Raw genomic sequence first — 14,901 nt, forward strand, 5'->3', positions numbered from 1 at the left:
ACACACAAAATAGTTACCATTGTGAGAAGCCTGGAGAAAAAATATTTAACATATTAAAGATATTTAAGTACTAAAAGGGCAAAGAGCAATAGATAGAGAGATAAGGGAAGACTTCTTAAAGGAGATGATGTTTAGGCTGAGACCTACCAGGATGAGAAGAAACCCAGATTAGAGATATCCATTCCCTGTGCAGAGATGTCTAGGGGATATCAGAATCCTGTGTGGTCAAGCAAAGTGAGCAGAGGAAGCGTGAGATGAAGCTGGAAAGGTGGACAGAGGTCCAGTCACATGGGACATTGTAGTGTTTAATTTTAAATGCCATGGGAAGACACTGAAGTATTTTAATGAGAGGAGTGACAGAATATAGAATACCACAGGAAGCCAATACAATATTTTAATGGAGAAATGGCAGGATCTAATTTTAAATGGTCATTCTTGCTATTATGAGATTGACTTTTAAGGGGACAGAAAGAAAAGCAGGAAGACTAGTCAGGAGATGACTGTAGTCATGCAGTTGAAGGGCTAGTTTTGGACCATGGTGTTAGCGGTGGAGGTAGGAACAGATCGATACTTTGGAAGTAGAGCCTGCATGGAACACTATGGGATTGGACACAGGAAGTTAGAAGAAATCAGGTTCAAACTCAGGCTCCAGTTTGACTAACTGGGGACAAAGCATAGGATGGGGAGATTGTTGGAGGAACAGAGCTTTTTGAGTGTAGCGGGAAATGAAATGCTCTAATTTTGGTACTTTAAAATTGAGATGGTTTAAAAATATTCAAGTGAACGTACCAATTAAACAGTTGAATATATGAGGTTTGTGTTTGGAAGAGAGGTCTGGCCTGGAGATATAATATGAGGAGACTGCAGTGCTGGGGCATTGAAAGCTGTGGGAGTAAATGAGATGAAGAAATAGAATGTAGAAAAGAGAAAGGCCTGAGAATCAACTCTGACATTTAGATTTATGAGCAAATAAGAGGAGCCAGCACAGGAGACAAAGTGCGAGAAACCTAGAAGGATGTGATGTTAGAGAAGCTGAGTACTGTGCTTCAACGAGGAGAGGGCGGCTCAGCTAAGAACAAGCGTGAAATGAGGACAAGCCATATTCATTAGATTTGGTACCAACCGACATAATGGCTGATCTTACATTTACACAGTGGAATGCTACTGGCTGTAAAAAAGGAGGAACTCTTACCTTTTGTGACAGCATGGGTGGACCTGGACAACATTATGCTAAGTGAAATAAGCCAGTCAGAGAAAGACAAATACCCTATGATTTCACTTACGTGTGGAATCTAGTGAACAACATAAACTAGCAAACAAAATATAAACAGACTCATAGATACAGAGAACAGATTGATAGCCATCGAGGGGTGGGGGATCTGGGAGAGCTGAATCAAAAAGTGAAAGGATTAAGCAAAAACAAAACCTTCATAGGCACAGACAACAGTATAGTGACTATCAGAGGGAAAGAGGGAAGGGGGTTGGGGGAGGTAGAAGAGGGTGAAGGTGGGGAATAAGTGGTGATGGAAGGAGATTTAACTTGGGGTGGTGAACACACAATACAATATGCAGATGCTATATTATAGAGTTGTACACTTGGAACTATGTCATTTTTAACCAGTGTCACCCCAATAAATTCAATTAAAAAGGATTAAATGAAGGGGAAAAAAGTGAGTTAGCTAGACTGGTGGCTATGGAAACTCCATTGACCATTTTGAATTAATTTCTTATTTGAATGATCACACAGAGTTTTGAAATTTTCTATTATATTTTTGTCACAGACACTATTAGCCCTCTGCCAATATTCTCTTGGATCCCTTTACCTTTTTTGAGCACACTGGCTCTGGATGTACTTTTACTTCCAACAGCCAACACCTGGATCCATGTGGTGGAGGGCTGCCTGAGGTTCCTGGAAGCTGCTTTGCCTGCCCAGATGGAGACCAGGAAGTGCTTAACCAATAATTAAACCAGGAGGGCATATAACTATTCCAGCTCCATTGTTTCAGGTTGGGAAGACTACACTGTCTGCAGAACCAGCCTGCAGACAGAGCTCATGTCAGGACTTCTTTTGATATGGTTTCCTTGATTGGCTTTCTTTGCTTTCCCCGACTTCTCCACTCTCTACCCTAAAAACTCACTCACCCACATGGCCTGGTCTGTGGCCTCCATCTGGGCAACACAACCTAAAACATTTTTTTTTAACTGAACAATGACTTGGTATATTATTGTCCAGCTTGGTTATAAAGTAAAAAGCATGGTCCTCAGACCCTGACTTAATCATTTATAAGTCATATTCAGAGTTATTTGCTTTATTTAGACAGTTTCCATTAAATGAAAAAACATTAAATGTATATAAAAAATGGACCATATTCATTACATACCTCAAAAACATTTTCTTTTTTTAAAAATTTTATTTATTTATCTTTAGAGGGGAAGGGAAGGAGAGAAGGAAAGAAATATCATTGTATGGTTGCCTCCTGTGAGTCCCCTGCTGGGAACTGGCCTGCAACCCAGGCATGTGCCCTGACTGGGAATGGAACCGGCCAACTTTACCTTCTGGGATGACGCCCAACTGACTGAGCCACAGCTGTCAGGCTAAGCCCACACTTCTTAACCAGACTTTCATGGTAGCCTTCTAACCTCTTCCCCCTTCATTCAGGCATTCCTTCTTCCCATCTCACCTACGCCGAAGCTAGGAGGAGGCTGCATGTTCTTTCTGAAGCATAGCTCTGGGTATGTCTCTTCCAGCTCAAGGGCCTTCACAGACTCCACACTGTCAACAGAGTAAAGTCACTTCCCACACCAGTCAAAGCCCTGATTGAGCTTATATGTTGGCTGAGATGTTAGATGCTTTCTAAGTTTCCTTTCCTGTTAGTTTCCTATCCCTGCTATAAATTACCACAAACATGGTGGCCTGAAACACCACAGATTTATTTTCCCGCAGCTCTGGAGATCAGAAGTTTGAAACCGGTCTCATTACCCTAAAATCAAGGTGTTGACAGGAATATGTTCCTTCTGGGGGCTTCAGGGGAGAATCCATGTTCTCGACCTTTCTAGCTTTTAGAGGCCACTGCATTCCATGGACTGTGGCCCCCTTCCTCTACCTTCAAAACCAGAAATGTTGGACTGAGTTCATCTTATGCCACCATCTTTTTGTTTGCCATTTTTGGCCTCCCCCAAACTGACCCACAGGACAACATCAAGTCATCTCCTTTGACCTTTTCCTCTGGTTAGGTCAGTGGTAGGCACTGACAGGAGATGGGGAGGCACAAAGAGTGTGATCTCTGGGTCTTTATTTTTCTGGCTTCCTTCCTGTTGAATGTTTGTAGGCTGGGTTCCATTTCTCTTCAAATGCCATAGCTTTTGTGAAGTGACCTTCTTCACACGCCTTTCCTCTCTGGATTCTGGTAACCACGTCCTTCTCATGCTCTTTCAGACCTACACTGGCGGTGTTTCCAGTTGTAACGGAGTGTGAACAGCTCTTCCTGGGTTTGCCTGGGACTTTCTGGGTTTCAGACCGGAAGTCCTGCCTCCGGGAAATGCTAAGGCCTGTCCAAACGGAGACAGGTGGCCGCCCCACCGTTACTGGGCCCTAAACCCTGCCTAGTCCTTTGAAAATAGTTTTTTCATTGTATCTCAATTTCCCATTTTGTGTGTGTCATGAGTTTTCTGCTGGGATCCTGAGAAAGCCATGTTTGCCATGCCAGTTACCTCATTTTGCCACGATTGACGTGCTCCCATGTATAATGTGCACCCACATTTTTGGCCCAAACTTCCAGGAAAGAGATCTCTCATTTTAATTTTTTAATTCAATGTTTATTTATTTATATTTAGGCACTTGTTTTTTTTGTATTATAAGGGAATTTTAGCATTTACTTTTGAATATATTATGGCACAAGAAATTTTATGTAATGAATAATTAGAAAACATAAGATCAGATACAAGGTATTTCACTTACTACCCATGTGTAATGCACATCCTTATTTTCCCCTCAAAAAATATAAATATGTACCTGGAGTTTATCTTTAACACTTACACTTCAGAAAGACAACTGTGGCTATAATATGGAGAACCAGCTGAAGGGAGTCAGGAGTGAATGTCGGGAGACAGAAAGGTGTCAGAGTGGTGAGTAAGCCGTGGTTGTGCCTGAAGTAAGGGGGCTGAATGGGGCTGAAGATGGAGGAGAAGAGAAGTATTAGTGAGGCAGGCATGGCAGGATAAGGTGGTTAACTGGATGTGGGTGAACGGAGATAGAGAGGAGACTAGGGTGACATACAGGCTGTATTGCTGAGACTTGTGTGGACTGTGATGCCACTCGCAGAGATGAGAAATTCTGGAGAAGGGTAGGGTTTGGTTTGGTTGGAAACTATGAGTATAAAGTTTCTCTTTCTGTGGCTTTGATTTTCAAAATATTAAAGAGGCCACTGTTATGGATTATAATCAATACAAAGCTTATGGATTTGTTAATGGCCTGAGTTTGTGTGTGATAGGATGTGACCATAGTTGGCATTATTAATGCTATGAGAGTCCGCAAAACCTAGGCTTTTAGGGGAAGCATTCTTCACTTTGTGAGTTTCTGGAGGTGTATAGAACAAATCAGCATGTCCTTTATGAGGGTAACAGTAAAAGACTAAGGTTGGACTGGACGGACCCTCCCTGTGGATAGAATTTTATGAGGAAGGAAGGTTCCCTGAGGAATGAATCTGACTGCTCTGCTGAAATTCTCCCTTCAGCCCTCTGGATAAGCAGGCAGTGAAGAGAGACTTTTGAATTGGTGTATGACCTATGAGCATGTATAACAAATGACTTTGTATATCTTAGAAACATTTGCAATTCTTGAGTGTCCATTTGTGACATTTAAAGGCGAGTAACACTTGAGTAAGTCCGGAGTTAGCCGGAGTCAATGAATGCTTGAATCAATATACGGTGGCATTTGTACCATATCACAGCTCCTCCTAAATCTCTAGGTGCTTACTCTCTGCAACCCATCATTTGCATTCTTTTATTACACAGTCCCAGCTGCTGCAAATCTCCTCATCTGGAAAGAGATTTTTCTACTCTGCATTTTCATAGAATTCAACGTGTATTTTCCTCATGGTGTACATTACGTCTTGTCTTTTGTGATGGGGGGGTGGATTTGTATGCATGACATCTGCCCTAGAAAATGTAACAACTCTCAGACTCTGAGCCTGCACCCAGGCAAATCCCTGGGAGCTGTCCTATGGGTGGCTCATAAATGCCTATTGACTATTATTAAAGTCTCATCTGTAGCTGTTGGTGAGTGATCTCCACTATCCGGCAATCTTGGTATCCTGCTTCTCTTGCTTGAATATTAACTTAGTGACTCTTAGGAGCCTGCTGATTCTGAGGAGGGCTCCAGCCTTTTACTGTCCTCCTTGGATATCTGGAATGGAAGACCTGTTTCCCTGGGCCAGCATGGAGGATATCCAAAAAGAATAGTATCTTGCCTCCAGGTCTAGTATTCCATGTTCCACAAATGAACTCCAGGTACAGATCTTACATTCTTTTTCTTTTCTAGTTAAAAAATTTTTTTAAAGCACTGTAGTGTTTATTCCTTTGAAGATAGTCTTTTCCCCCCTTTTTATTGAATTTATTGGCATGACACTAGTTAACATAATTATACAGGTTTCAGGCGTGCAATTCCACAACCCATCACTTGTGTACTGTACTGGGTGTTCACCACCCCAAGTCACGTCTCCTTCCACCACCATTCATCCCCCCTATACCCTCCCCCACCTTCTCCTTCCCATCTTCCCCCTGGCAGTCACCACACCATTGTCCATATCCATGAGTATTTTGTCTCTTTTTTTGCTCAGTCCCTTCACCACCCTCACCGAGTGCCTTCCCCACAGACAGCTGTCAGCTGTTTATTGTGGTAAAATGCACAGAATGTAAAACTAACCATCATTTTTGACTGTGTGGTTGGTTCAGGGGTATCAAACATACTCAGATTGTTGTGCGACCATCACCACCAACCCTTTCATTTTATGAAACTAAAACTCCATATCCATTAAAAAGTAACTGGCCATTCCCCAACCCTGTCCAGCCTCTGGCCACCACCACTCTGCTTTCTGTCTCTGTGTATTTGACTACTCTAAATACCTCATGTAAGTGGGGTTATACACTATTTGCCTTCTTATGACTGGCTTATTCCACTTAGCATAATGTTCTCCAGGTTCATCCATGTTGTAGCATGTGTTGGAATCTCCTTCCTTTTTAAGGAGGAATAATATCCCACTGCATGTATACACCACGTTTTGTTCATCCAGTCACCCACTCGTGGACATTTGGCTCACTTCTGTGTTTCAGCTATTGGGAATGATGCTGCTGTGAACATCGTGTACCCTGACATTCTCTTTTACTTTAGATGTGATTCTTTTTTATCCATGGCAGTCCTCAGGAGACAGGATTTATTCTATTTTGATCTGTGGGAAGACGGAGAAGAGGATTGTGTGTCAGTGATTGATTAAGGCATTGGGGGAAGTGGAATTGGGAAGAGGACAAAGCCATCCCCTGTGATTTCAGGAACTCCCAAGAAGGAAGCATTAGCTTGATCGCAGAGGAGGACTTTGGAATGTAGATTAGGCTTCAGTGCTCTCCCACTGAAAAGCAAGGGAGCTGTGTTTTACACTCCTGTACTTTTTAGTTTTCCTCTGTGAACTTCTAGGCACTTTAGGCTTTCTGTGTTCTTGGGCCAAGTGGCTCCAGCAGCCCCAGGGCAGCCCCCCAAATTAGCTTTGCCAGTGTGGGCTGTTGGAAGCCAAAGCATACCAGAGTTGGTGAAGGAGCCCACAGCAAGAGTAGAAGGGACCTGGAGGATCTGGGTGGCACAATGTCCACTCCAGCTTCTCACTGGGAGTTTATATTCCAGTGTCCTGGGGACAAACCATCATTCACATGGTCTCCTCCATGGCGTTTCCAGGAATCACATTCTGAATTCGTGAACTATTTCCGCCATCTTTTTGTGCCACCATAATGGTGCATGTGACTATCCTGGCTGATGCTCTCGAGAGTATCAACAATGCAGAAAAGAGAGACAAACACCAGGTTCAGATAAGGCCATGCTGCAAAGCCATCATCCAGTTTCTGACTGTGATGATGAAACATGGTTACATTGGCGAATTTGAAATTAGGGATGACCACAGAGCTGGGAAAATTGTTGTGAACATCATAAGCAGGTTAAATAAGTGTGGACTAATCATGCCCAGGTTCAACGTGCAACTCAAAGAGCTAAAAACAATGGCAGAACCGCCTGCTTCTGTCCCATCAGTTTGGTTTCATTGTACTGACAACCTCAGTGGGCATCACGGACCAGGAAGAAGCCAGATGAAAACACACAGGAGGGAAAATCCTGGGATTCTTTTCCTAGGGATGTTATACATATATGAAAATAAAATGCTTCAGTGGGAAAAAAAAGAATTCAGGAACACATGGCTCCTATTCACCTTCTGCACTATGCCAGCCTTACTTAGAGGGATGATTTTGTGAAAACTCAGACCAGATTTTCTAAATCACTCCTTAGCTGTCCATTATTATCTATTATTATCTTTGCAAACCTCTCTGCTCCCATTGAAATTAGTTTTGAAGGTTGTTCACAGAGTTATAAGGTTTTCGTCTTATAATCTGTGGATGAAAAACATTTAGGACAATATGACAGACAAGGGACATTATTAATGTTATTGTACAAATTCATGAATATAACCTTGATTATATGAGTGCACATTGATACCAGTTTTCAGCTTCTAGGGACTTCCTGTTGCTGGCAATGCTTCATGGAGGGGACGATGTTATTAAAATTCACAAATCCATCTCTCCCACCGTGAACATAACTTTTAATTTGACAGCCATAAAAGTCATCAACTATAACCAGTGTTTTAAAGATAGAGGAAGTGAGGCAGAGAAAGTTAATGGCTTTTCACTGAAGTTGTATTAATCCAGCAATAGATCCTTCCATGAACTACAACTTACTCATTTTCAGTCAAAAATAAATTTTACTCATGGGACATGATTATTATTGATTAGCGATATGGCTTAACTGTCCTTAAGAACCACTTTTCTAGCTTTCACTCTTTTTTTTTTTTGCCATATAAATTCCAGTTAATCTAAATGAGTTTTGAAACTCAGTGGTAAGATGGTGCTTTGTGCCGTTGGGGGCAGGGCCAACATCGTATTCCAGGACACTAAGATAGAGCTGTACTGAGTGACGTTCAGATCAGACTCAGAGTCAGCCATTAAGTGACTTCTGTGTGTCTTGATCTCTGTGAGGCATATTTTTTGACTCAATCCATACAACATTCTCATGAGAAGAGATTATTGGTCCCAATTTTACACTGAAGGTGACAGTTATAAAAGACAGAATATATTACCATTTAACCACCGTATCCAGCAACACCATTCTCCTAAGTCCCATGATCATCTGGAATTTCTCACTAAAATTTATGACCTATTGTTAAAATCAATTCTTGAATATTATGGATGTCAGACGCAGTGTCTATAGGGTTGGGGGATTTCCAAACATATATTTTGGAGAACGAGGGAAGGTAGGGAGAAATAGAAATTATGGGAAAAGATCACAGACCATGTAAGGGCATCTTAGCTTTTGCCAGTGTAGCTGAAATTACCAGTGGAGTGTAAACGCAGGATAGGCATGTACTGAACAAGCACCGTGCGTGGCATGTAATAATAAGTCAACTTCGTTTTGGAGTCCTTGTGTTTCTTTTTAAATTTAACATTACAAAGAAGCCCCTCCCTCTCACTGGGTAAATACCCTGATGCCAATGAAGACAGCAACAGCAGAAGTAACTACAATACCACCATATATTTGGATACACTTTACACTGTATGAAGTGTTTTTGTGTAGACGCTCTCATTTGAATATGAAAATAGTTTCAGGATTTATTATTCCCACTTTACAGTTGGGAAGTCTGGAATTCAAGGAAGAGGAAGGACTTTTCTACATAACACAATAATATTAATAGATAATGTTTATTGCTCATTATTTTAATGTTTACTTATTAATAGATGGTATCTGTTGACACTCAATATTATTAGCTATCAATCATAAATATTTATTGGAAGCTCTAGGAATCACATACTTTGATCATCACATATCTCTGATTAGGTATCACTTTCAAATTTTCCCATTTTCCAGATGAGGAAACTGAGACATAGGGAAGGTTGGCAATTTGCTCCAAAGTCTGGGATTTGAACTCAGCATGTCTATTATGCTTGTATGTTGGCCTAGATTCATACTCTGGCTTTTCCTCTGTCCTAGCTTTGGCCCTTGAAATCCAAAGCTCAGTATGGGCCCACTTGGTAACGTGGTGGTTCCACTTCAAATATCTTGTAAAAGAAGAAAATTTAACAACTAGTGTGCATGTCAAATAATCTAACAAAATACATTATACTGAATGTACCCAACTTTGAAGTCCTGTGTACTGAGGGTATCTTGGTGGGACAAACCTCAACTGTTGATTAAAGGAACAGAAGACATGTACCTCTATGGAGTCAGCCTCGCATTTACTTGCAGCTGAAAACAATTATGAGTTCTTGCTATAATCAAGCAAACTGACAAAATGCTGTTGGCCAAATATCTAGAAACTGCATAATTAAGCCAGTCTCCACTTGGCATTGATAAGGAATAAAGCTCCAGCCCAAAACAGATGCTTGTGTAGTTATGAGTAAGGACCTCCAGGTGTTTACATAATTCTTCAGCCCATAATTTTGGACATTGAATAATCCATGTGACTCCAACTCTATGACTTATCTGTGACTAGGTTTTGTGAGTCTCATAGCAGGGACTACACTGATGGAGAGCTGATGCACAATTTGAAGTATTGTCACGTCGTGTGAATGGCTAAAAAAAGTTTCTGCAAGCAGCCAGAATGTGTTGTTGCACATTGATCAGGCATAGAGACCGCTTAGTTTTAGCAAAATTCTGCTGGCCATGAAGGTGACAACCATATTGTCAGAGTTGTTTATGTGTGCTTGTGTGCTTGTTTTAGGACCAAAATCTAACCAATGTTCATTCATGTCATGAATGAGATCCAGTTCAAATACTGTTTATAACTTTGTTATAATCATATTTTTTGTTGGTTTAGAAAGTGTGTGTTTAACTACAATTTCCGATACAGTATAAGAAATGGGCGACTGATCCAGGGTTACTGCTGAGAAGTGCCAGTTATGCAATTCAGATACCTCACATATACTAATAAATACTAAAGTAAATCATTCATTTTTGCACGCTAATGACTTGAAGTATAATAAAATAATTAGCTTTGGTAATATTAGCATAAGGCCTGTGTGTTCAATAGATTTGAGTAAATATTTAGTAATTTCTAAATGGATATATAAGCATAATCATAATGAATTTTTCTCTGTTATGTCATGCTTATTAAAATAATTTGATTTATTTGCTATAATATTCCAGTGTTTTCCAGCATTAAATAAAACTAGACCCAGGGTCACTAGATAATGAATTTGACTTATGTGACTCCCATAGTCTTTCAGTTATTGAGCTAATGAGAAGAATGCTCACTAGGCTATTTCCAATTTTTTATTTTCAAACAAGACAGGAATTCTTGGTGAATCAATTACAATTTACTTTAACAGTTAAATATGAGCAAAGGTAACTCTAGTGATCTAAATATCTAATTTTCTTTGATCTCTGCAAAGTTAGAAATTTTCACAGCATTCTTCCAACGAAATCCATAAAATGTTATGCTAATTATGCTTGTAATGTGAATTTTGATGTGATTGTAGGAGCTACCACAGCTTTAGTCTGTATCATCATACTTCTTTCAAATGGCAATCAGAAAATCTGGAGACATTTTCAACATAGGATCTCATTTCAGAAATCAACAGTATTCAGAGCTGTGGCTTGTAGGAAAAGATAGTTCCTATCATGCTGTGATTTGGGTTTCTAAATTGGAATGAAACGTCCTACTCTAAAATACATAATTCGTTGTTAAAGAAAGTAGCTAGGGTTTCAGAGTACACAGCAAGAAAATTCTTTTAAAATTTCTTTATAATTATCCTTTTTAAAGGAGCTATGATCTTCTGCACGCCTCTCTATTGCTTTGAGTGTTGTTCTGCCCAAACTACCCTATGATCGATAGGGAGATGAAGTTGTCAGTGTGTAGATTTCGGTCTCCTACATGGTAACTGAGCTGACAAAGCAGGGGGTCCTCACAGCAGATGAGACCACAGTCCTCAGGCAGCATTCCGCAGGAGCTCCGCGGGTCTCCTTTATTTGGGCATCTCCCACTGCTGACAACAGCCTCCTTTCCACATTGACCCTGGGCTATCTATCACACACATGTATACAGAAAGTCTCGAAAAAACCTCAGGGCCTCCCCAGTTCCTTACATGGGGGAATGTTCTGGAATATGTCCTTGGTTGCTTCTTTCTGGCATTTCTGTTTATGAGCTGATTCAGTACTAGCCCTTTGACCTGTTTTTTACTGTTGGCTTGTTATCATCTCTTGGGTCTGATTGCACAATCGCCTCTCTGGTTCTTTTCATTCTTTTTCATGCCTGTGGCAGGCTGCTGGAACTGCCCTTTCTTGTAGAGAGCAGTCTTTGAAATTTATCAACAACCTCAGGGTAATGACTGTTTTCATCTTAAGGCTAATCCAAGGCTAGTCAAAGGCAGAGAGATCAGGGGTAAGAATCTAGAGGTATTAAAATCTTGAGTATAGAGGAGCAGAGTCAAGAGCTGATAAGGAATGAAGGGACAGTGGAGGGAGAATGAAGGGACAGTGGAGGGAGAGAAAGTTTGTATCATAAACCAAGTTTTACAGCCAGAGAAGTGTTGAGTGTTTGGGCACTCTGTAGAGGCATGGCCAGAATCTGGGAGGGCTGTTCAGGTAGCAAGCTGGGTTGAAAGCCAAGGTCAGGACTCTTGGAACAAATGTGATGGGGATCCTGTTAGAGAGGTGCCCCGGGCAGTCGGAGCAGGGATGGACTTGCTCACAGAGCAGCCAGGACCATTGGAACTAGGACTTCATCTCAGCTGTTTTTAAAATCCGCCTTGTCTCCACATGTGGTGCAGCCCTTCCTATCCTCATTTCTTAACCACAAGTGGATACTTGCCAAAAATTGAGACTAATTTTGTGAGAAAACCTAAAATAAATCATCTATCTGTATATGACAGGTTAAAAAATATTCCAGAAAAACAGATAGAGTTCTGTGTAAAGTAAGTGATTGTGGTGAAGATTTATAGCGTTATCTGAAGCAATTCTATGCCAGTTGAAAACAAATACTTAGCTGGTTTCAAAGCTCAAGGAGTTAGAACATTCTAGAAAACATGGTGAAAAGAAATGCATCTTACTAGGCATACTATGGTCTCTTTTCTGTTTATAGGGTAAAACATTCTATAGAAAATACAATATTTCATGGAAAAGAAAGTTTATTTCCTGTTTGTGGAGTACCAGTTTCCCAGATCCCCCCCAGAGCATCTGTTCGTTCTCCCAGCTGCCTGGAATGGACTGGGATGCAAGGAGCTGCCTTAGTCAAAGAGGGCCGCCTTTCCTAAGGTTACGCCCCCTAGGGGCAGCCCACATTCCACAAAGGCTCAGTGTGGAGTCACAAGGCCTGCCCTTGCCTCAGTTTTAGACAACTCTGCAGGGCCTTCCTCTCTCCCGACTTCCCTGTGGGATTAGCTGGGGACTCTGCTGCCACTTCACCCTGAGTCACACTCAGCTTCTCCCTGCTGCTGGGTCTTCCTAGGAGTCCTTCATGAAACCCCTCTACGATAAACCCCCTGAATGCAAATCGTCGCTCCAGAGGGTGTTTCCAGGTAATCAAGCCCACGGTGGCCGAAGAGATGGCTTTATTTTCATTATTATTTTTAAAACATTTTATTGATTATGCTATTACCATTGTCCCATTTCCCCCCTTCATTCCCCTCCACCCTGCATACCCTCTCCCACCCCCATCCCCCCTTTAGTTCATGTCCATGTATTATAAGTTCTTTAGCTTCTACATTTCCCATACTATTCTTGCCCTGCCCCAGTCTATTTTCTACCTACCTTCTATGCTCCTTATTCTCTGTACCTTTTCCCTCTCTCTCCCCCTCCCACTCCCCTGTTGCTAACCCTCCATATGATCTCCATTTCTGTGGTTCTGTTCCTATTCTAGTTGTTTGCTTAGTTTGCTTTTGTTTTTGTTTTAGGTGTGGTTGTTAATAATTGTGAGTTTGCTGTTGTTTTACTGTACACGTTTTTTGTCTTCTTTTTCTTAGATAAGTCCCTTTAACATTTCATAAAATAAGGGCTTGGTGATGATGAACTCCTTTAACTTGACCTTATCTGAGAAGCAGTTTATCTGCCCTTCCATTCTAAATGAAAGCTTTGCTGGATAGAGCAGTCTTGGATGTAGGTCCTTGTCTTTCATGACTTGAAATACCTCTTTTCAGCCCCTTCTTGTCTGTAAAGTCTCTTTTGAGAAATCCGCCAACAGTCTGATGGGAACTTCTTTGTAGGTGACTATCTCTTTATCTTTTGCTGCTTCTCGGATTCTCTCCTGCATTATAATCTTGGCTAATGTAATCGTGATGTACCTTGGTGTGTTCCTCCTCGGGTCCAACTTGTTTGGGACTCTCTGAGCTTCCTGGATTTCCTGGAAGTCTATTTCCTTTGCCAGGTTGGGGAAGTTCTCCTTTATTATTTATTCAAATAAGTTTTTCACTTGTTGCTCTTCCTCTTCTGGTATCCCTATAATTTGGATGTTGGAACATTTATAGATGTCCTGGAGGTCCCGAAGCCTCTCTTCATTTTTTTGAATACTTGCTTCTTCATTCTTTTCTGTTTGGTTGTTTCTTTCTTCCTTCTGGTCCACTCCATTGATTTAAGTCCCAGTTTTCTTCCCATCACTATTGGTTCCCTGTGCATTTTCCTTCATTTCACTTAGTGTAGCCTTCATTTTTACATTTAATTTGTGACGAAAATCAACAAGTTCTGTGAGCATCCTAATCACCAGTGCTTTGAACTATGCATCTGATAGGTTGGCTGTCTCTTCATTGCTTAGTTGTATTTGCGTGGAGCTTTGATCTGTTCTTTCATTTGGCCCATTTTTTTTTTCTTTCTTGTCTCGCCAGTTACTTATAAGGGGCAGAGCCTTAGGAGTTCACCAGGGCGGGGCAACCCACATTGCTGGGTTGTGATGCTGTATGTGGGGGTGGGGTCTGAGAAGGAACAATGGTGCCTGCTCTGCTCCCTGTCAGATTTCAGTCCCTTCCGCTGCTTCCTCAAAGCAAACTGGGCCTTTCTGGTGCTGATTCCCCTGTGGCTGTGCTTGTGTACATTCTAGGACCCTGTGGGTCTCTCCAGCAACTTCTCCTGTGAGGCTGGGAGTCTCCTCCTGGGTGTTTTCAGTCAGTGTTTTGAGGCTTTGTTTCTCGGTGCTGGGACCCTGGGTTGCATGGTCTCTCCCCCCAGTTTCACCAGGTTTATCTGCATGCAAATGTGGGCCTGCCTGGTCAGCCAGCTGCCTTGTGTGCAGTGCCTGGCTTCACAATCGCCGCCTTGCTGGGTCTGCCATCCACCACCGATGTGCCCAGGGTCCGCCCGCTGCCGTCTTGTGGGCCCGGGTGCCTTTTGCTCCTGGTGCCACCGCTATTTGTGCCACAACCCCTCTCTGCCCAGCTGCCTGACTCTGCCCCGCCTTCTGGTCTGGATGAATGTGTCTATTTTATCTCCTTGGTTGTCCGACTTCCATACAGTTCAATTTTCTGTCAGTTTTGGTTGTTATTTTGTTTCTAAATTGTTGTCCTTATTTTGGTTGTGTGAGGAGGCACAGTGTGTCTACCTACACCTCCATCTTGGCTAGAAGATATTTTTATTATTATTTTTTTCCTCTGCTTTTTAAAAAAATATATTTT

At 41.6% G+C, this 14,901-nt stretch overlaps 1 pseudogene; it reads left to right on the forward strand.

Moving 5' to 3' along the window:
* Nucleotides 1–6,963: 6,963 nt before the first annotated feature.
* LOC118979796 (40S ribosomal protein S15a-like) lies at nt 6,964–7,440 on the forward strand (annotated as a pseudogene).
* Nucleotides 7,441–14,901: the final 7,461 nt, after the last annotated feature.

The sequence above is a fragment of the Sturnira hondurensis genome, unplaced genomic scaffold, assembly GCF_014824575.4.
Source record: "Sturnira hondurensis isolate 20B ecotype Veracruz unplaced genomic scaffold, ASM1482457v3 Scaffold0022566, whole genome shotgun sequence".
Lineage (NCBI taxonomy): Eukaryota > Metazoa > Chordata > Mammalia > Chiroptera > Phyllostomidae > Sturnira > Sturnira hondurensis.